This window comes from Gossypium hirsutum, chromosome A03 (genome assembly GCF_007990345.1).
Source record: "Gossypium hirsutum isolate 1008001.06 chromosome A03, Gossypium_hirsutum_v2.1, whole genome shotgun sequence".
Classification (NCBI taxonomy): Eukaryota; Viridiplantae; Streptophyta; class Magnoliopsida; order Malvales; family Malvaceae; genus Gossypium; species Gossypium hirsutum.
Window position 1 is genome coordinate 56264130 of NC_053426.1, and position 21547 is coordinate 56285676.

The 21547-nt window shown below is 34.7% G+C and overlaps 1 non-coding gene across 1 annotated transcript; it reads right to left on the bottom strand.

The window, feature by feature from the left end:
• Window positions 1-7773: 7773 nt before the first annotated feature.
• LOC121227756 (small nucleolar RNA R71) lies at window positions 7774-7880 on the bottom strand. Its single transcript, XR_005925279.1, has one exon. It is a non-coding gene; the product is annotated as a small nucleolar RNA R71 (small nucleolar RNA).
• Between the last annotated feature and the right edge of the window lie 13667 nt (window positions 7881-21547).

The following is a 21547-nucleotide window of genomic DNA, read 5'->3' on the forward strand; positions in this document are numbered from 1 at the left end:
TTTAAGTTGGAGGGTCGAATAAGTCATTATGTCATTTTTGGGGTAAGGTGCATATTTACTATTATACTAACCTATAATTTCTTAAATTTTAAACGATCTACAAGGTAAATTTACCTTTTTTGTGGGGGGAGGGGGGACAAGCCCCTTGTTTAAGACCTTGGAATTTGCCTTAGCCTTTTGCTATGCAAGTTGTTGTTCCTTTCCTACAACAACATATGAACAAACCATTTCATGCAAGTTTAAGAACAACTGGGCCAACTAGGCTTAAATGATTTTCCCTTGCAATAAGCTAACAACCATATAACTCTGTCTTGGCAAGAATTATGAATAGCACTACAACAACTTGCCCTCTTATTATATGATTCATGCTCTTCACTTCTTTTCCACTCATCACATATCCATTAGATATTTAGTTTTGGTTTCCCAAGGTACGGATTGGAGTAAGTCCAATCACTAACCCTTCGCATTCTGCAAGCCCTTTAAAGGGGTAGACGCTTACCAAGATATTCATTAGATATTTGATTACTCTCTAAGAGAACAATATACTCTTTATGGGGACTCTATCTAACATAGTTAACTAGGAAATAAATGAGTGCTTTGGTAAATCAACACTATACTAGCTTATACCAAGGCATTTTCTCTTACCTATGTTTGAGTAAATCTTATGCTTTGGAAGCTTTAAAGATATCTCCATCCTTTTCCATTTCATTGTGTCCCCTAGCCTCTCACCCAATATGTGACAGCCCTAATGTGACCCTAGTCGGAAAGTGGTTTCGGGACCACAAGACCGAGTCGTAAAATAATTAATTGCTATATTCTATGCTTATTATGTGTGAACATGAGTATGTGGAAGTTTCATTCCCTAATTTTACCAATTGCATGAGAAATTGTTAATAGGGATCGATTTGAGACATGGTGAAAATATGATAGTCCAATTTAAAATGGTCTATTAGTGCATGTACCAAAAAGAGTGGACTTGCATGTCAAATAAACCATTTTTGAATGTGAATGGCCGGCCAACATACGCATGCATTATGGTGTTCCCTTGTCTTCATTTTTTTATATTTGGTGGGAATTATGTATAATAAATTTATATTAGTAAGTGGTGATAAAAACAAAGTTCCATCATCTTTTCTATCATCTTGCCGAAACCATAAGGAAAAGAAAAGAAGAATGGAAGCTAGGACATTCGGCCAAGTGAGTTTATAGATTAAGGTATGATATCATGTGGTTCTTTTGGCATTTTTTTTGTGAAGTTGAGTTGTTTTGATGCTCATAACATGACCCATGTGTTGATTTTTGAGTTGTGTTGCAAGAAACCTTTGGTTATGTTCTTATATGCCAAATTGATGATGTTTTGTAGTATGTGATTTGAAATGGTTATAGATGAATATGAACTAAGAAACATGTATTATTGAGTAAGTAGAAGATAGAATGGGGTTTAAATGGGAGGTTCATTTGATTTATTTTTGTCCTTGTATGAAAAGTGGTTCTTTGTTAAGGCCGAATGAGTCATGCTAGATTAGTTGAAAAGAATGTTCATGTTATGAGGTAATTTGAATAATTGACCGAAACATGGAAGGAAGGGCAAGATTTATAAATTATGTTTGAGGGTGAAAGGAATAATGAAAGTTGTATTAAGTTTAATGTGCATACTTTAGTCTAAGTGTTGAGGAGTATTCGGCTAAGATAGTTGAAATGTGGGTGTTGCCGATTTTTAAATTTAGATTATGGGAGTGGCTATAATGGGCATTAAGATGTTGAACTTAAGAAATTAGAAGTAAATGAACTTGATAGTATTTAAGAGATTGAGGTGATAGATTAATGTTGCACATTCGGCTATGGTTAGGCATGTTGATGATCTTATCTTGATTTAGATAATTAGGCATAAAAGGGTGGTAAAGGGGATGAAATTGTCGAATGATTAGTTGGGTAACAAAAGAAGCATTCGGCCATCACTTGAGAGCTTGTGTGATGTTGGGTTTAAAATTAGCAAAGGTAACTTACCTAATGCATGTGCATGTGTGATTAGATTTTTGATGATATGGTAGTTGCATGAGGTTATTAGCCGAATATACTAACATACATATACATGTGAAATTGGATTGTAAATATTTAGCAAGGTGGTTAAACTAGTTAAATTATTGATTAAGCTCAAGGAGTTAAAGGAGGTGAATCGAGCAAAGGCAAAGAAAAGGTCATCGAGTAGCCGAGTTGGAACCGTCTTACCAACACGAGGTAAGTCATTAAGCATATAGTTGGTATTAATTCAAATGGTCATAACATTTATGTAATGATGCTGAATGGAATGAATAAATATATATATGCATGTACGTATGTGATGATGAAAGTGTTGAATGAAAAGAAAAGAGGTGAGATGTATTGAGTTGTTGATCTCGGCACTAAATGTGCGAGTATAAACATTTATGACCACGAGATTGGCGCTACGTGTGCGGGTTTAAATTGTGCAGCACTAAGTGTGCGAATTGACTATGTAGCACTAAGTGTGCGAGTTTGACTATGTAGCACTAAGTGTGCGAGTTGACTATGTAGCACTAAGTGTGCGAGTTTGATTATGTAGCACTAAGTGTGGGAGTTGATTATATAGCACTGAGTGTGCGGACTTAATATATATTCTTGAATCATTATGGACACTAAGTGTGCGACGCTATTGAGTCGATCACGGACAGCGGATCGGGTAAGTGTCTTGAGTTCATGGCTAATAGGTGCTATGTCTATACTTGGTGTTGAGCTTGGTAAGTTTGAACCTATGTGACAAATATACTTGAAGTCACGTACATGAAATTTATCGTAGAATGGGTGAAAGGCCGTTTAGTTGTATGTTTGTAACGAAAATAAAATGATTTATGAAAATGCCTCGAATATCCTATTGATGAGTATGTGGATTGTGAATGCATAAATTGGTATGAAATTAAACCGATAGGTCGGAGGAACTATGGTATGGTTCGGAATGGATGGAGTAATTAGCCTCGTTCCATTTTGTTTTCTCTTGTGATAATGTTATTGATGGATGGTAGTGCATAGCTTATGACTTACTGAGTTATAAACTCACTCGGTGTTTCCTTGTCACCTATTCTAGGTTTCTTGGACACATCTCTTTTTGCGTGGTCGGGCCGTCATCGAAGTCATCACACCGGATAGCAAGTTTTGGTACTTTCTTCTTAGTCGGCTTAGGAGAATATTTCGGCATGTATAGGCTATTATGTTGTGTTTGAACTTTAGTATGTAAACTTTAAGCCATGCGAAAATGGCATGAATGTTCGATTGAGTTGGATCAAGGAGTAGGCATGAAATGGACCTAGTTACTTTCGTAACAGATGCTGGCAGCAGCAGTGACATGAGATTGAAAAATCACTAAAAAATAGTAGGAGTGGAATTAATTGATGAATAAATTATGTATTCGAAGCTCGATGAGTCTATTTTCATATAGAAGCAACGAAAAGATCATATGGACAGTATGTTAAGAGATATTCAGGTTCTCGTGAGACAGGGCCAGAACGGTTTCTGGATTCCCTGTTCCGACTTTGGAAATTCATTATAAATAAACCAGAGATAATTAGGAGTCATACCATATATGTATAGATTCCTCTCTGAGTCTAGTTTCTATAGAAACAAACGGCATCAGTGTTGAAACTCTGTGCAGGGAGATGTCCAAGTCGTAATGCACAAAGGTCAATGTAGTCGATCCCTGTAACATGGGAGACTTTGACTAATAAACTGTACTAATTGGTCTGACCAAAAATTCTATAAAACAATTTGTAGACGGGCATATGAGTCTATTTTCAGGAAAATTTTACGGAACTGGATTTCGAGTTTCAGAACTCGAGATATGATTTTTTTAGCGACTAGTACGCAGACTGGCAGCTTGTCTGGAAAATTTTTTTTTAAGTGGGTTGAAGTCTGTTAACACCTCGTGTTCGACTCCGGCGACGGCCTCGGGTTCGGGGTGTTACACAATAGTGGAGTTAAGGTTTCGAGCTTTAGTAACTTTCTGTATGTCTAACTAAAACTTTGCAAAAGATGAGGTTATTGGATATTTATTCATTTTAACACATAATAATTTATCCATGCAACCCATAGTGAACTAGAATTTGCATAGAACATTAATAGGTTCCTAAATAAACAACTATAGCTCCAAGTTAGCAAGCCATTGGCACCAAGACCTCCCTCCAAATAAGGAGTTGCATAGTTGAATATTTTGTTTTTTTTTACGTAACCCTGTTGGGTAACATCATATTTTTGCACTTTAAATTCTAAAAGTTGAATATGACTATTTGGATCAACTATAATATTTAACATCTGTACGATAACTTACTACCCAAATCATAATTTCTGTTATTTTCTCAAAAAAATGGGGGGCTTGCAACCATTGTATCCTAAACTTTTAGTAACTAGAAGTACTCCAAGGTACTTAATAGAAAGTGCCCCCAATTTTAGACCAATAAATTCCACTATTAGCTACAATTCACTTAGACTAATCCTTGGAATAAACAATTCACTCTTTAAATTATTCATTTACAAGTTACAAATATTGTAGAAGAATCCCATAATATTGCTAATAGCTAGCATTATATCCAAGTTTCCCTTTTACAAAAACTAAGAGGTCATTAATATTTTTAATGATAATCCAGACACTTTATGTACACTAACATCATTAAGAAAAGACGAGATGACATTCATTTCTGGGATAAAAAAGTATGGGGATGAGAGATCCTTTTGTCTAATCTTTCCTGCACAAAAGATATGCCCTACCAATCCTGTAACATTCCAAATTTTAGCTTAAAAGAATGTAGAATTATTTCAAGATGAGTAAATAGCTTAGTGATTAAAAGAAAAATAAGGAAGCAGTGCAAATGGATCAAGGCCTCAAGTTTGAATCCCTTCCCTTACAAAATAGGTTAATTTTGTAAATTTTTTCCATTTTCCCTATTTTTGTGTTGCCTATACCTATCAACTTAGGTATAAATATCACTTTTTCTTTTATTTTCAACCTTTATCATTTTATTTTTTAGCCTTAGCCGCCCCAACCCTCTTCTCTTCTTTCCCTCTTCAATTTTTCTCCTCTTCTTCCCTAGTGTGCTGTCGTCCAAAGCACCTTGCTCTACCACCCAGTTTTCTTCCATTAACAACAGGTTTTTACATTATTCTCCTCCTCTCCTTCACTACCATTTTCTCATATTTTTCCAATCTTAAAATTGTTATTTTATTACTTCAAAAATCAATCTCCATTGTTGCCACGAAGACCTTCATTGCCACCTCATTGATTTTGCTAAAGTAAGTGTATTTCCCTTCTGTTATTCTTATCAATTTTTTTTTATAAAATACCTACTTTTCCATATCTAGAATTTTAAAGGTTTTCAAGGTTTTAAATGATGATTTTCATCTTTTAAACCTATTTTTATTGAGCCCCAAAATAACCCCAAATTATCACCCGTGGTAGAGGGTACACCATTCTTAGATCCTTAAAAAGGGGTGTTGTTTCATTATTTTTGCCTCTTACTTCCAGCAAGTTTTGGATCTCCTAAAACCCTTCTTAATCAGCCTTTAATCATTTGTGACTTAGGAAAATTCAATCTTGATCACTCTTCAAATCAGTTCTAACAAATCGAGAAGCGTAAGTGTAGTTGATTATTGGTTAATGCATAGTTTGGACTTGTTTATTAGGGAATATGTTAGTTGATGAAATCAAGGTTTAAAATGGTTTCTTAGCTACTGATTATTAAGTATTTTTTGGTGTTAGATGATGACTTAAACACCCTGGATCAATAGTGAAGTCGTTAGTCGTCCGCGCGCACGTTTCGTATTAAATTAGTGTAAGTAGCCTAGCCGATTTGGAATTGGAAATTTTTATGGTAATGCTGATAAGTGCTAAAAGTAAAATATTTTAACCTTATTCTTAATAAATTTTTGGGTGATTATTCGATTTTAATTGTGAATTTTATACTCATAATTCTTTAAATTTATGTTTCTATGCTTAATAGAGCATTTGGGAGTAAAATAAGCGAAAAACGGGTTAAAATTAGAAAATCGGAGCAAGTTACAGGAACCACACGGGTTAACCCTTCCATACAGCTTGCCACACGACCATACAGTAGGCCATATCAATTGCGCAAATTTGCACTCTGGATAGTAGAAAAACGTAATTTTTAGGTTTTTTGGGCATTGCAAGACCTATATATGAAAAAAATAAGAAGATAAGAGAGAGTCACCATAAAATACTTAAGAAAACAATTCAGAAAACACCATTGAAGCCTACTTTGAAGCAACTTTTCGTCAGGACTGAAGACTCCTAGTTGATATCTTAGAAGATTATCATGAGTTTCTTTAGTTCTTTCGTTTATACTGTTTCTTGGTTGTTTTTATTTTCAAGCATGAACTAATTTTCTAATTACCTAAAGGATATGAACCCTAAGATGGATTCTGCCGTTTAATTTTTATTTTATGCAATAAAAACTTAGTTTCTTATTCTTTATTACGTGTGCTTAATTCATGGGTTAATATTTCTAGGGTATTGATCCATGTTTGATGTGTTTAAATCATAGAAGGAATAGACCCTGTTTAAGAGTAGATCTAGCGTAACTGAATGGAGTTGCATGCAATCCTAGACATAGGACGAATAAAACTACCGGATTAGAGTCAAATCTAATAGGGGATCCATAGATCGAGTTAATACAATAATAGGGTCTTTAATTAGAGAGAAATTTCAATTAATCGACCTAGAGTTAATTGCTCTTATTCTTGAAAGAGATATTTTCATAATTTAGGGATTTCTATTGATCAAATACTAAGTAAAGAAATGGCGTAATTTAGATTGATAGTGACAGATGAAATCTAAGTGAATTATTTCCTGGGTACTGTTTCGCTTCTTGGTTATTATTCGATTATTTTCCTATTTTGTTCTTTGTTGCGATTAATCACTTGAATTTATCGATTAAATAATAGAAAGACAGTAATTACTAGTACTTGTAGTCCTCGTGGGAATAATATCTTTTCTTACTATAGCTATACTATTAATTGATACGTGCACTTGCCTTAGTCAAATTTTTAGTTGGTTCACAATTTGTAATCAAGTTTTTGGTGTTGTTATCAGAAAGTAGAATATTAGGAAAACTTTATTTCTATTAATTTAGCCATTTTTTATTTTTATTTTAATATTTTTATTTTTAATTTAGTTTTTACATTTTAATTTTCCTTTTGTTTGATTCTTATAGGTTCTTTTGGTTTATGACTAGAGGCAACCCGTTAGAACTAATAAATTTTTATAGTGAGATTGAAAACTACTCGCAGAAATCAGAAAGAAGTTAGAAAAACAAGGCAATATCAATAGATTTTAACAGACGATCAAGAGCAAAAGGATATTATTGTGGAGATGGACAATAATAAAAAAATCAGCAAGCTCCTGAACATCCTACTCCTCGGATTAGGGCTGAATTGAGTATTGTCAGACCGACAGTTGCTGCGAATAATTTTGAGATCAAACCGAACACAATTCAGATGGTACAACAATATGTTTAGTTTGATGCCTTGCAAGATGAAGATCCAAATGCTCATTTGGCTAACTTTCTAGAGAGCTGTGACACATTCAAGATCAATGGCATTACTGATGATGCCATACATTTACTATCGTTCCCATTCTCTTTTAGGATCAAGGAAAAATAATGATTGAATTCACTTCTACGGGGTTCTATCACTACTTGGGCACAAATGACTGATAAGGTTTTATTGAAGTACTATTCATCGGCTAAAATAGCTAAGTTGAGGAATGACATCTTTTCCTTTTCTCAAATTGAGTTAGAGAAATTGTATGATGCATGAGAGAGATTTAAGGATATTTTGAGAATGTGTTCTCATCATAGGTTACCTTTGTGGTTACAAGTTCAAACTTTTTACAACGGTATGAATCTCTCGACCAAACAGATGATTGATGTAACAACTAGCAGAATATTGAATAATAGAACACCAAAGGAAGCCCAAGAGTTTACTGAGGAGATGACATTGAATAACTATCAATGGCAAGTCATGAGAACAAAACCAATCAAGACAGCCGATGTTTTTAATATGGATGCAGTTGCTCTGTTGGCAAGTCATGTAGAAGCACAGAGTAAAAAGATTGATGGTTTGAGTTACAATAAATAGATCAATTTGGTAATGCAATGTGATGTGATTGGAGCAGGGATAATCAATCCAGAATGTTTACCCTTCAATTCTAACATGGAGCACGAGTAAGTCAATTTTATGGGTAACAATTCTAAACCTTAGAACAACCCAGTCAATTTTATGGGTAACAATTCTAAACCTTAGAACAACCCCTATAACAATAATTATAATCCAGGATGGAGGAATCATCCAAATTTCTCTTTGGGTGGTCAAGGTAATCAAATGTTACAATCACCTCTGGGTTTTCAAAAACCTTATCAATAAGAAAAGAAACCGGATGTTGAGGAGATGTTAGCTAAATTTATTTCAATGTCTGAAACTAGATTTTAGAACACTGAGATAGCTCTGAAAAATCAACAAACATCGATTCAAGGGCTTGAAAATTAGATTGGATAGCTTGCTAACCCAAAGGAGCAAGTTCACGCAACCACTATTTGAAATGTAAAAAGGTTAGTCAAGCCTGAAAAGAATCTAAATTTAGAAGTTGTTGAGAAAAATGATAGGGTTGAGGAAAGCAAGAAAGAGCATAAGCCAGTGGTCAAAGAATACAAACCATGAATTCCATATCTGACAGTATTGAAGAAATACCACTTGAACAAATAATATGGTAAATTTCTTGAACTGTTGAAAAAATTGCATATTAACTTACCTTTTGTTGAAGCATTTTCGCAGATGCCAAAGTTTACCAAATTTTTAAAGGAGTTGTTAACAAATAAAAGGAAGTTAGATGACTTGTCAACTGTGGAGCTCAATGAGAATTGCTTGACCATTCTTCAAAACAAACTACCCACCAAGCTTAACGATTCAGAGAGTTTTACAATTCCTTATCTTATTGGTAGTTTAAATGTTGAAAAAGCTTTGCTTGGTTTGGGGGCTAGTATAAATGTTACGCCTTATAGAATGTTCAAACAACTTGGTTTTAAGGAACAAAAACCCATTAAGATAAGCATTCAATTAGTTGATAGATCAATTAGGTATCCTAAGGGTATTATTGAAGATGTACTTGTGAAAGTAGATAAATTTATACTCCCTATTGATTTTGTTATATTGGACATGAATGAGACTATTGAAGTTCCAATTATCTTAGGTCGACCCTTTTAGCCACTAGTAGAACTATTATTGATGTGGGTAATGATGAACTTGTGATGAGTGTAGGTGATGAAAAGGTTACTCTTCAAGTACGTGATTTTGTTAGAGTTCTAAGTGAGCAAGATGATACTCGTTATTCTGTTAATATTAGTAATCATGTGACTCAACATTCTTTGTAGGAAATCATTAATGAATACGTGTTCGAACAGTATACATTTCAAGGTGACAAAAATCAAGGGGCAAGTGAATAAAGAATTGTGCAGCTCGATGAACTAGATGAATGGCGAACGAAAGTGGATAAGAAACCGAGAAAGCATAAGGAAGTAACAAAGCAACTCCATAATGTACTTGTAAAGAGAATGAACCAATTAAAAGTTGGGGACAAAGTACTGCTAGACAAGTCAGATCCACGAATATTTCCTTTAGAGTTTAAGTCAAGAGGGTCGAACCCATTTGTGGTACAAAACATATTTCCATACGGAACCACTGAGGTAACACTCCCTGATTACGACAAATTCAAGGTAAACAATCATCATCTAAAACTTTATTTTGATGGTAATATTAATAACGAGAGAGAGGAGCTTTGACTCCAATATTCGCCTTAACTGTTAACTTAAAAAGGGAAGCCTAGCTTAGACTCTAAATAAGCACTTTTCCGGGGGCAACCCTAGTGTTATTTTATTTATTATTTTACTATCATTTTAAAAAATATATATATTAAAATTTAATACATTTATTTTTTATTACTTAAAAATGAAAAAAAGTCCACACGATCTGGGCTGATCCACACGGCCTGGACACACAGTTGTGTCCCACGTCGTGCGCATACTAGAGCTAATTTCTCACAATTTTATTTCGACACACATGAAATCAATGAGCTACATGGCCTAAAGACATGGCTGTCTAAAACACACGACCTAACACACAGGCGTATGATAGACCGTGTTACTCATATGGCGTCCCACACAAGGGTGAGAGAAGCAAACGAGCATCGCACATGGCCGTGTGACACATGAGCATGTCCCAAGCCATATGGAAACTGGGCTTATTTTTTTCAATTTTTTGTGTTGCACACGGGCTAAGGGCCCTTACATGGTCTCCAAACACGGTTGTGTGGGCCAACATGGGCCTTTCACACGACCGTGCCTCCCCCTTCAAACCAAAACCTTAATTTTTTCTATTCCCTTCCCTTTTTATGCCGCTGTTCAACCCTTTCTACTTTTTTTCTTTCTTTCCCTCCTAGCCATCGGTCCCTTCTCACCATTCGAGCCTTCAAATCCCTACAACTCTCCTTTCTTTTCCTCTTTTTCTCCTCTCCTGTGACGACCTTTCATGATTGTCGTTCATGCCCTCGCCCCCCATTTATCTCTTTCTTTTTCTCACCCCCACACCCTCACTCATCCTTCTTGTCGCCAAATCCGCTCATATACTACCGACCATCGTGTTCCACCCATCAATATCCCAACCACAGTATCTCCGTACAAAACTCCATTTCTTTTCCTAACTCATTGTCGATTCCATTCCCTCTCCCATTACTTTCCATCACCATAATCGCCGAGTTCCTCATGTCACCGTCCTCTCTTTCCCTCACACGAATCCGGATCTGATTTACTCCCTTTTCTCAACCCAACGTCATAGTCTTTCACATTGCCATCAGCTGTATTTCCTTATTCCTCCATTCCGTTGACCATACCACTACCGATCGACCATTTTCCCCATCCCCGTCGTCGTACGAGCCATTGTGTTTATCCACCCTTACCACCATTTGGCCATTTCCTTATTTTTATTATTATTTTATTATTATATTTAGTTATTTAGTTATTTTATTATTACTGTTATTATTATTTTTTGTATAGTTGTGTTTGAATACTACTAGCTTTATTATTATTAGGCTTCATTTTATTTTGATTATGACTATGGTTATTACTTCTTTTTATTTGTTAAGTGTTGGTTGAATTATCATTAGATTCATTTTTATGTCTTTGGTTTAGGTCTTAGTTAGGATTTGATGTTCGTTGTGCGGTTAATTGGACTGGGCCATTATGTTCATTGTGTTTATAGTGTATTTGGTACATTTGCCTTCTTAATTTGTATTAATATTGATGTAATAGATTTTTATCTGTTCTTTCAGGTACATTATGATGAATACTAGAGGTAAAACCAAGGCCACAGTCCCCGCCTCTAAATGGTGGAAGATACTAGGTGTGACCTTGTCTTCAGATCCCACTCTAGCCACAAGACACTTGTGTCTCCAATTATTCTTAGATACACATGAGGACTAGTATCAGCACCTGCAAGAGCAACAATTGAGTTTGGGTCATTTTATTGACTGGGAGGCCTTACAGGTGGTCCACTTAGCTAACAGAGTTTAGACCCTAATCGACATGGCTCTGTTAGACTAGTTTTTCACGATCGTAGAGCCTACACATATTGAACCCACATTGAAGTTCTGTTCGATGTTTATTCTTCAACAGACAATTTCACAATGAGATGAGTCGTACACTTTCTCTTTCACACTCGGGGTAATGATGCGTTATTTAAGCATCCTGGGCTTTAGAGCCTCCCTTTGACTTTATTTCGAGGAATCCATGAATACCTTAGAGTTTTCAACACTATCCTGGCATATCCATCGATCAACCCTGCTTGTGGTTTGATATTGCTGAGATCGTGGCACGGTATAATCTAAGCTAGTTTAAGGCAACTTGTTTACCTCCGACCCTACGTTATATTCATGCTATTCTGGCCAACACACTAACCAATTGAAGGGAGTGTACGAAGGTCGTTGGTACTTCAGATGCGTATTTTTTTTGGAGTATAACGATGAGCCGCACCATTGATGTTTCATACTCTGTAGCCTCTATTGTCGCCACCAGTCAGATTGGAGTAGAAAGGGTCCTATCTGTTTGGGCCCTTATGTAACTCGACTGCAACATAATTTAGACTACTTGACACCTCGGAGCAGACTTCCTTATTCACTTTAGTTGGGCAGATGATCCTATAGGGATTATCGATTATGAGTCACATGAGGATGATACAGCACTAGCATAGAACGGGTCCCCACCGATATACACTGTTCCATCTAGATGCTTTGGATAAGCCTAAGGAGCTCCCGAATGATGATCCTCCTCGATAGGCAGACCCGAATCGATCCTCTCCTCCTCTGAGTCACTTCATAGCTACACATTCTGTTACACTCGTTGATATTTATAAGCAGATTGACCACTTTGAGCAACAACACTTCAATTGAATTGACCTCTTTGAATGGTGACAAACAGAGCAAATAGACCGCCTCAAGCTGTTACATTTTGAGCGTGTCAGGCAACAGTCAGCACAGAATGATGGTATTGAGGCGTATTTGGAGCGAATATGTAAGCATTTCCATATTTCTCCACCCAACGTTGCGCCTCACGACCCTGACTTACGATCGGATGCTGATAATTGATTTACTTTAGTTTTCTGTTTATTTATTCTAATTTTCATCTTTTTTTGTACTTTTATTTTTCTGTTAGTTGTTTTTATTTTATTTTTTAGACTTATATGTTCTGTTTTTCATTTATTATGCACTGTTATTTTTACTATTTTGTTATTGTTTTTTCTAGTTTGTAATCTCCTTATCTTATTTATTCTTGTCTATTTTCTTATTAGTTTGCACCAAAAAATGTACTTCATTTAGACTCACTTACGATCCTGGGTTTCACTATTTTGACGAAGTTATCCAAATTTACGGCAGTTTCAGTTCTTTTCCCTCCCTTATTATATTATGCTTATTCTGTTTATACCGGTTTATCCATTGAGGACGATGTACATCTTAAATATGGGGAGGTTGTTTATTTGTTTATACGATAAATTCCCTGAATTGTTTTTTGTGTTTAAATAATTTTCTCACACCTGTCATTAGAGATAAATTCCCTAAATTGTTCTTTGTGTTTAAGTACTTTTCTCACACCTACTATTAGAGTTAATTTTTTTTATTTAGAGTTTTTATTGATTTTGTTTTAGAATAATTTTTGGATTTTTGTGCATTGTTTGATTTATACTTTAAGACAGGGGAGAGTCAAGCATGATAAGTTCTTTTTCTTAATTGAATCATTATCTTGAAATTTTAAATTTGTAAGTTTGACATCAAAACCATAATTTTTTGTGATCTTTTGAGCCTATAGAGCATATATTTTATGTCATCATCATTTTATTTTTGGTTGTGAGTATGTCAACTTGATTTGTTATTCTAGAACTTACTTGGTTATATATGTCGAGACCACATTATTGATTTGATATACTGAGATAATAGAGGCACTTAAGATTTAACCTATCTAACTTTTAAATAACTTACCCATTAAATTAACCTCAAGTAAACCCTATTGATCCTAACACATTTTTTCTAACCCGTTAATGTTAACCTGGAACATACATTAATTTTGTAAATGATTCTTCTTATTGACTCCTTTTTTGTCGAAATTTGATTTGGTTAGTTGCCTAACTATGTTCATCATTGTATTGTTGAATTTTATTTTTATTCTAAAAAAAGAAAGAAAAAACCAAAGAAAAAAATATAACAATAAAAAAATGAAAAAAAGTAAAAAATTTTAACTGAGCTTGAATCATTAGTTTCATATTCTATTGAAAAGCTCATTGTTTTTCTTTATTTCTTGTTGATGTAAATTCTTTTAATTCAACAACTGATTTTTTCTTAGTTTGGAAACTTATCAACTCAACTCTCAATTCTAACCAAATTTTCTAACATTTTCCATACCTTTAACCTAATCCCCGTTACAACCCTGTAAAGGCCTCTTGATTGGTGTGTCATTTTATTCTATAGTGGTGGAGATTTGATTTTCAAGCAAACCTATGATAATAACATTTCTTATTTGACTATTGAGTACACATTACTTGAACCTTAAACACTTTGAGTGCTTTGAGTGATTCCTTAGTGAGGATGTTAATTCTTGTTGAGTTTGAATTTCAGGTAATTATTGAAATAGGGGAGATGTCTATGTTTTATGCCTTAAAATTTTTTGCTTAGATTGCTTGTGCTTTTTAATGTCATTTTAATTGAATTTTCAATTCATGATTATCTGTAGATTATCCTAAGAAATTATCAATGAAAACAATAAATAAAGAGAAGTTAACTTGAGTGTGGATTGAGGATTTTGCTCAAAGACAAGAAAATGCTTAAGTGTGGGGATTTGATAAGTGCTAAAAGTAACATATTCTAACCTCATTATTAATTTTTTGGGTGATTATTAGATGTTAATTGTGAATTTTATGCTCTTAATCCTTTAAATTCATGTCCCTATCCTTAATAGAGCATTTGGAGCAAAAGGAGTAAAAAAGGGCTAAAATCAGAAAATTAGAGCAAGTTATAGGAGCCACATGGGCTAACCCTTCTACACGACCGTATGAGCCACACGACCATGTGGTACGCCGTGTCGGTTGTGCGGATTTGCACTCTGGACAGCGGAAAAACATAATTTTTAAGTTTTTCGAGCATTCTAAGACCTATATATGACAAAATTAAGAAGATATGAGAGAGTTGCCATAGAATACTCAATAAAACAACTCAAAAAACACCATTGAAACCGAATTTGAAGCAGATTTCCATCAAGATTGAAGACTCCCAGTTTATTTCTTTGGAGATTATTATAAGTTTTTTTAGTTCTTTTGGTTATACTGTTTCTTGGTTGTTTTTAATTTTAAGCATGAACTAATTTTTTAAATACCTAGAGGAGAGAACCCTAAGATGGATTTTGTCATTTGATTTTTACTTTACGTAATAAAGACTTAGTTTCTTGTTCTTAATTACATGTTCTTAATTCGTGGTTTAATATTTCTAAGGTACTGATCCATGTTTGATGTGCTTAAATCAAAGGAGGAATAGACCCTGTTTAAGAGTAGTTTTGGCGTAATTGAGTGGAGTTGCATGAAATCTTAGAAATATGACGACATAAATCTACCGGATTAGAGTCAAATCTAATAGGGGGATCCATAGATCGTGTTAATACGATAATATGTGTAATATCCCGAAATAGGGCCTAGTCAAAATAGTGGTTTCAGGACCACAAATCCAATGTTAAAATAATTATTTCATGATCATTATAAGGTCTAGGATATGAAAATAAGTATGTGTTAAAGTTTCATAAAGAAATTCTATGTGTAAGGTATCCAATTGGAAATTAAGGACCAAATCGAATAAACTTCAAAACTTGGATTCTAGAAGCAATTTGTATGAAATTGCTTTGGAATGTTAATTAGAGGTCCTTAAATAGTAATTTTTCCAATTTTTAAGTTTTTAGACAAAAATTGGCATGCATGGAAAATTTGGAAAGGTTAGTAAGGAAGGGCATTTTTGGTCATTTGGTAATAAAATTAATAAAAAGGGAAAAAGAAAGCAAAATTCAGCCATTTCTTCTCCATGGCTGTTGGAAATTAAAAGGTCTCCATAGCTAGGGTTTTTAACATTTTCAAGCTCAATAGTAAGTGCTCCCTAGCCCCGTTTTTAACGTTCTTCGTATTTTTAAGATTCTCGTAACATGTTCTCTTTATTTCTACCCATATTTCAAGATAGGGTTTATATTCAAAAATTTACCCATGCATGAGATGTTTGTGTTTTGATGATTTATGGAGGAATATGAGAGTTTAAAGGATAGTAAACAACTTTTACTAAGTAGTTTTTCATGGAAATAGCTTAAGGGACCATTTTGTAAAAGTTGTGAAAACGGGTAGAAAAATGTGGAATGAAAGAAAATGTGGGTGCTATAGGCATGAAAAATATTCAAGTAGGCTTGGGTAACTTAGAAATTTTATGCATTTCATTATACGAGCCTTAGGACTAAATTGTAAAAGTGTGAAAGGATAGGGGCAAATTGATCATTTTGCTTGGGGTGAGTCTTAAGCCGAAAATAAACAATGGGAGGTATTAATAATTTATTTTTACTGATATAGACTCCGAGGAACCAATTCCGGAGGTCGACTGTGAAAAACGAAAGGTTTTGGAAAAACCGAGACACGAATCTGAAATGACTACCAAGTAAGTTCGTATAACCCGAAGTAAACTTTTAATGTACTTAAATAATACATGTTCTTGAATGTATGAAAATTTAGATATTCATTGCATGGTAATCCATGAAATGTGCTAGTGTAAATGAAAAGATGATAAATGTCCCGAGGTGAAATAGAAAGAGAAATCTGATGGATAAATTATGGCTTATATGACATGAGATCCTACATGTGTTGCAGAAAATGATTTAGCCCAGAAGGTTAATCCGATGATCTCAAAATAGAAATTGTAACACCCCGTACCCGAGTCCATCGCCGGAGTCGGACACGAGGGGTTTGCAGACTTATATCACTTCTTTGCACAATCCATTTTAAAAATTTCCAGGCAGTTGGCTAACTGCATCACTGTCACCTTAAAAATCATATCTTGAGTTTCACAACTCAAAAATAAGTTTCGTAAATTTTCCCTGAAACTAGACTCATATTTCCATCTACATATTTTTTTCTAGAATTTTTGGTTGGGCCAATTAGTACAGTTTATTAGTCAAAGTCTCCCATGTTACAGGGATCGACTACACTGACCTTTGCGCATTACGACTTGGATATCTCCCTGCACAGAGATTCAATACTGATGCCGTTTGTTTCTATAGAAACTAGACTCAGAGAGGAATCTATACATATATGGAATGACTCCTAATTATCTCTGGTTAATTTATAATGAATTTCCAAAGTCGGAATAGGGAATCCAGAAACCATTCTGGCCCTGTCTCACGAGAACCTGAATATCTCTTAACATACTGTTCATATGATCGTTTCGTTACTTTCCTATGAAAATAGATTCATCAAGGTTTGTTTAAATAATTTATTCACTATTTAATTCCATTCCTACTATTTTTAGTGATTTTATAAATCTACATCACTGCTGCTGTCAGCATCTGCCTTTAAGGTAGACTTTACCTATTTCATAGTTTCCATGATTCAACTAGCCCTTTTAGCATAAATAGCACAAATTATGATAGTGATTAACCATTCCCATGGCCAATCCTTGTTAAGCATATCCACACCTCTCAATAACCATATCCATACCAAATGATTATAACATTATGCTCAAACATATATAAGCCATTTTCGCATGGCTATCCAAAATTATACAAATCCAAAGGGTCCATGACCCACAACAAAAAGGGTAGTCCTATACATGCCATATCCAGGGTTCAACTAAAAGAGTACCAAAAGAGCTTTGATAGTGTGGATGACTTCGACTTCGATGATCCCGAATCCGATAACTAACGAACAAATCTATAAAACAGAGAGCCAAAGCAACGGGATAAGCATTTTAAAGCTTAGTAAGTTTCAAGTAATGAAATCGGCTTTGACTAAAGTATTACATTCACATAGCTAAATGAATCACTTTATTAATACATATTCTCATAAACATACTTACTTCACATTTCATCAACATATACACACAAGGTATTAACCTATCTAAAAGCCGAAAGTTCGTTGGTCGATTGAACGAATACTATTTAAAACGAATCGACTTTTCCAATGCACACGCAAACATACCTTATCGTTTGGGTTTTTCGAGCGTATTAATTGAATTTATTACAGCACAACACGCTCACCTTCGAACCCAAGTTTCTTCGGAATTTAGCCGGATATAACCACAAGCACAATTGCCTTCGGGTCTTAACCCGGGTATAGCAACTCGCACAAATGCCTTCGGGTCTTAGCCCGGATATATCAACTCGCACAAATGCCTTCGGGTCTTAGCCCGGATAAAATCACTAGCACAAATGCCTTCGGGTCTTAACCCGGATAAAATCACTAGCATAAATGCCTTCGGGTCTTAACCCGGATAAAATCACTAGCACAAATGCCTTCGGGACTTAGCCCGGATATCATTCAAATGCTCATGCACACATATATCAACAATCATGACACATCCATATTTCATTTTCGTTACTAAGGCTCAAACACAGAACATTTATTAAACCTTTCCAATTTCGGCTCAATAGCCACACACAAAGAGCATGATTTCAATTGGCTTTATAACATAGTCTCTATGCACATTCGGCTATCCGTCATAGTATGACTAATCATTTCAATATAATTCAAGTAGGGTCATTACTCGAAGACTTACCTCGGATGTTGTCGAACGACTTCAATGGCTATTCAATTACTTTTTCCTTCCCTTTATCGGATTTAGTTCCCCTTTGCTCTTGACCTTAAGTTCAACAAATTTTAAAATAGTCATTAATCGACTATTCAAGTATTACTTTCAGAATATAATATATATAGATTCGACTTTCACACACATAGATTACAGTAAGCTTTATAAAAATCAATAAATAATTCATTAGCAAATTTTCATTAATGTTTACAATATAATTACAATTTCCCTATAAGCTGACTTTCTGAGCAACAGTCACTAAAGTTTTTATAACTGGAGCTACGAAACTCCAAATCAATTGCCGTAAATTTTTCTTGACAGAAGACTCATTTATCTATTATCCATAAAATTTTCAAAATTTTTAGTTTAGCCCAACAATACCAGATTTTTCTTAAAGTTCACCTTGTTTCACTGTTTGACTAAACTGACTATCCTTCACTACGAATCAAATTTCTCATTGTACAGAATTCAAAATATGTTCTTGTTTATTTCATTTGAAACTAGACTCATTAAGGAGTCTAAGCACATAAATTTTATCTTAGGGCCATTTTTGTACAATTTATACTGATTTTATAAAAACAGAACAGGGAATCTAGTAGTCGTTTTGACTCAGCCCCACAATACTTCAAATATCTCAAGATCGGTAACTCTTTTGTTTTTATAATTTCTTTTGCAAGAAACTAGACTCTTCAAGATTTAATGACATAATTTACTCAGCTTCTAATTCAACTCCTAAAAATTATGGCGATTTTCCAAAATCACCTTACTGCTGCTGTCCCCAAGCAGATTATTACCAAATCAAATGCTAACATTTGCATTTCACCTTAGTAGCTAGCTTAGCAAACCTTAATTTAACATATAATTGTTCATAACACAATTAAAGCATCCCCTCCATTCCATCAATTCAAAACACATACATTGCCCAATAGTATCCAAAATCATATTCGGCCTTAGTACACAACTTGTTAGCCGATTTTTCTCCATTTAGCAACTAATGCACATATGTGCTCATTTGTTAGACTCTACTTCACCTAACTACCATTTTCTTTTTCATCCAAATAACATGAACAACAACCATTTCTTGAACATTTTCTCTTCAACAATTCTTCATAAAACATAAAGACTATAACCCAATCTCATCCTTTAATAACTAAAACCGAATGCTCAAGACACCACACCATTTCAAATTTTGGTCATGGGTTAAGCAAAGAACTTAATGACTAACTAAAAAAAATGCTAAAAATCCAAGAATCATCCTTGAACTTACCTTGATTTAGCTAACCACCATAGCTGAATTTTTCAAAGCTTTTCTCTTCTAGGTACGGCAATGAGGAGCAAGGATGGAGAAACTTTGGTTTCTCCTCCCATTAACTAGTATTTTATTAGCCTTATTCCTTATTTCATTTTGTAACATAAAATTATTAGCATAAAATGTTGACACAAAATAATTATAATATGCTTTAGTCCATAACATGGCCGGCCACCATCTAGAATTTGGCCAATTTGACATGCAAGTACAAGCATTTTTAACATGCATCAATAGGCCACTTTAACATTTGCCTATCACATTTCTAAATTTTCTCACACAAGTCCTATTTAATAAAATTCACTTACAATTAACAAAATTCAAACATGAAATTTTCACACATGCATATATACATATAATAAGCTTCAAATATGGCAGTTAATTATTTTTATGACTCGGTTTTGTGGTCCCGAAACCACTTTCCGACTAGGGTCACATTTTGGGCTGTCACAGAAAGGATCTAGCCCAGACGGGTGTTCCTTGAGTGATCGAGCCTCCCGAAGAATATAGGTGCAATATGGATTTAGCCCGAATGGGTAATCCGATTGAGGACTGAAATTTAGCCTGGACTGGTAATTTATATCCGAGCATATGAGAGCAATTGTAGTAAAAAGGGATTTAGCCTGGACTGGTAATCCCGGCATTGCTCTATGAGTTATTATTACAGGGGAATTTAGCCTAGACCGGTATTCCCACCATAAGACGTAAGGTTCGTGGGAGTGCGTACATGAGATGATCACTTTTATGACTTGACGGTGATTGGGCTATCCATCGAGATTTTAGAGAAATTCAACGGGATTAACATGAGAAATAAAGAATAGAAATATTGAATTGATGAGCTCATCTAATACTAATGACATGATGTATTGTTATGAGACTAACTTGATGATTGAGTGCATGTAATAAGGAAACTATTTCATACTTGTTGGAATCATTACCTAATATGGTAGTATGTTAATCAATCAGTAAGTTTACTTTCCAGTTATCCGGACTTACTAAGCATGTTAATGCTTACCCCCTTTCCTTTCCCTGTCTTACAGAGCTCGTGGACTCGTGAAGATTGGAAGACGGCTGGAGAATCAACACTCTATCGACTTGTCCTGCTTTGGTATATAGATACTTTTATTTTGTTTAATGGCATGTATAGGGTTTTTGGTTATTTTGTTATATGTGTCATTTGGCTAGCCAATGTAAATGCTTAAATGGTATACATATTCGTTTGTATATGGCCATGAGATATGGCTCATATTAATGTAGGTTGTTAACCTACTAATGATGCATGTTTATGTTTAAATGATTCATAAGATATGATGATGAGGGTTATCATGGATGGATAATCGAAATGGGATCTAATAATTTGAGGGTGGACATAACATATAATTGTATATAGTTATAATATTGCCTAAGTGTAAACTGTAAAATGTGCTATGTTAATCCCTAATTCGAAAAGGATAATCTAGCATGTACTAAACTGATGAGATGAGGTTAACATGCAATGAGTTATGCCAAGGTTGTTTAATAGTATAATTAGGTCATATTAAATACCATTGAAGTCTTTAAGTGTGTATGGGTGATAGAAGGTGACCAAAGTCTTGGAAAATATCCCTAAAAAGGTCCATATGGGTAAACACACGAGCATGTGTCTAGGCCGTGTGTGACACACGGTCAGCCCCATGGGCGTGTTGCCTGGTCGTGTGTCCCCTGCACATAAAATTTTAGGTCAGTTTGTGTGGTAGTAAACACAGGGTAGAGATACGGCTGTGTGTCTCAACCGTGTGGTGGACACGGCCTAAGCACATGGACGTGTG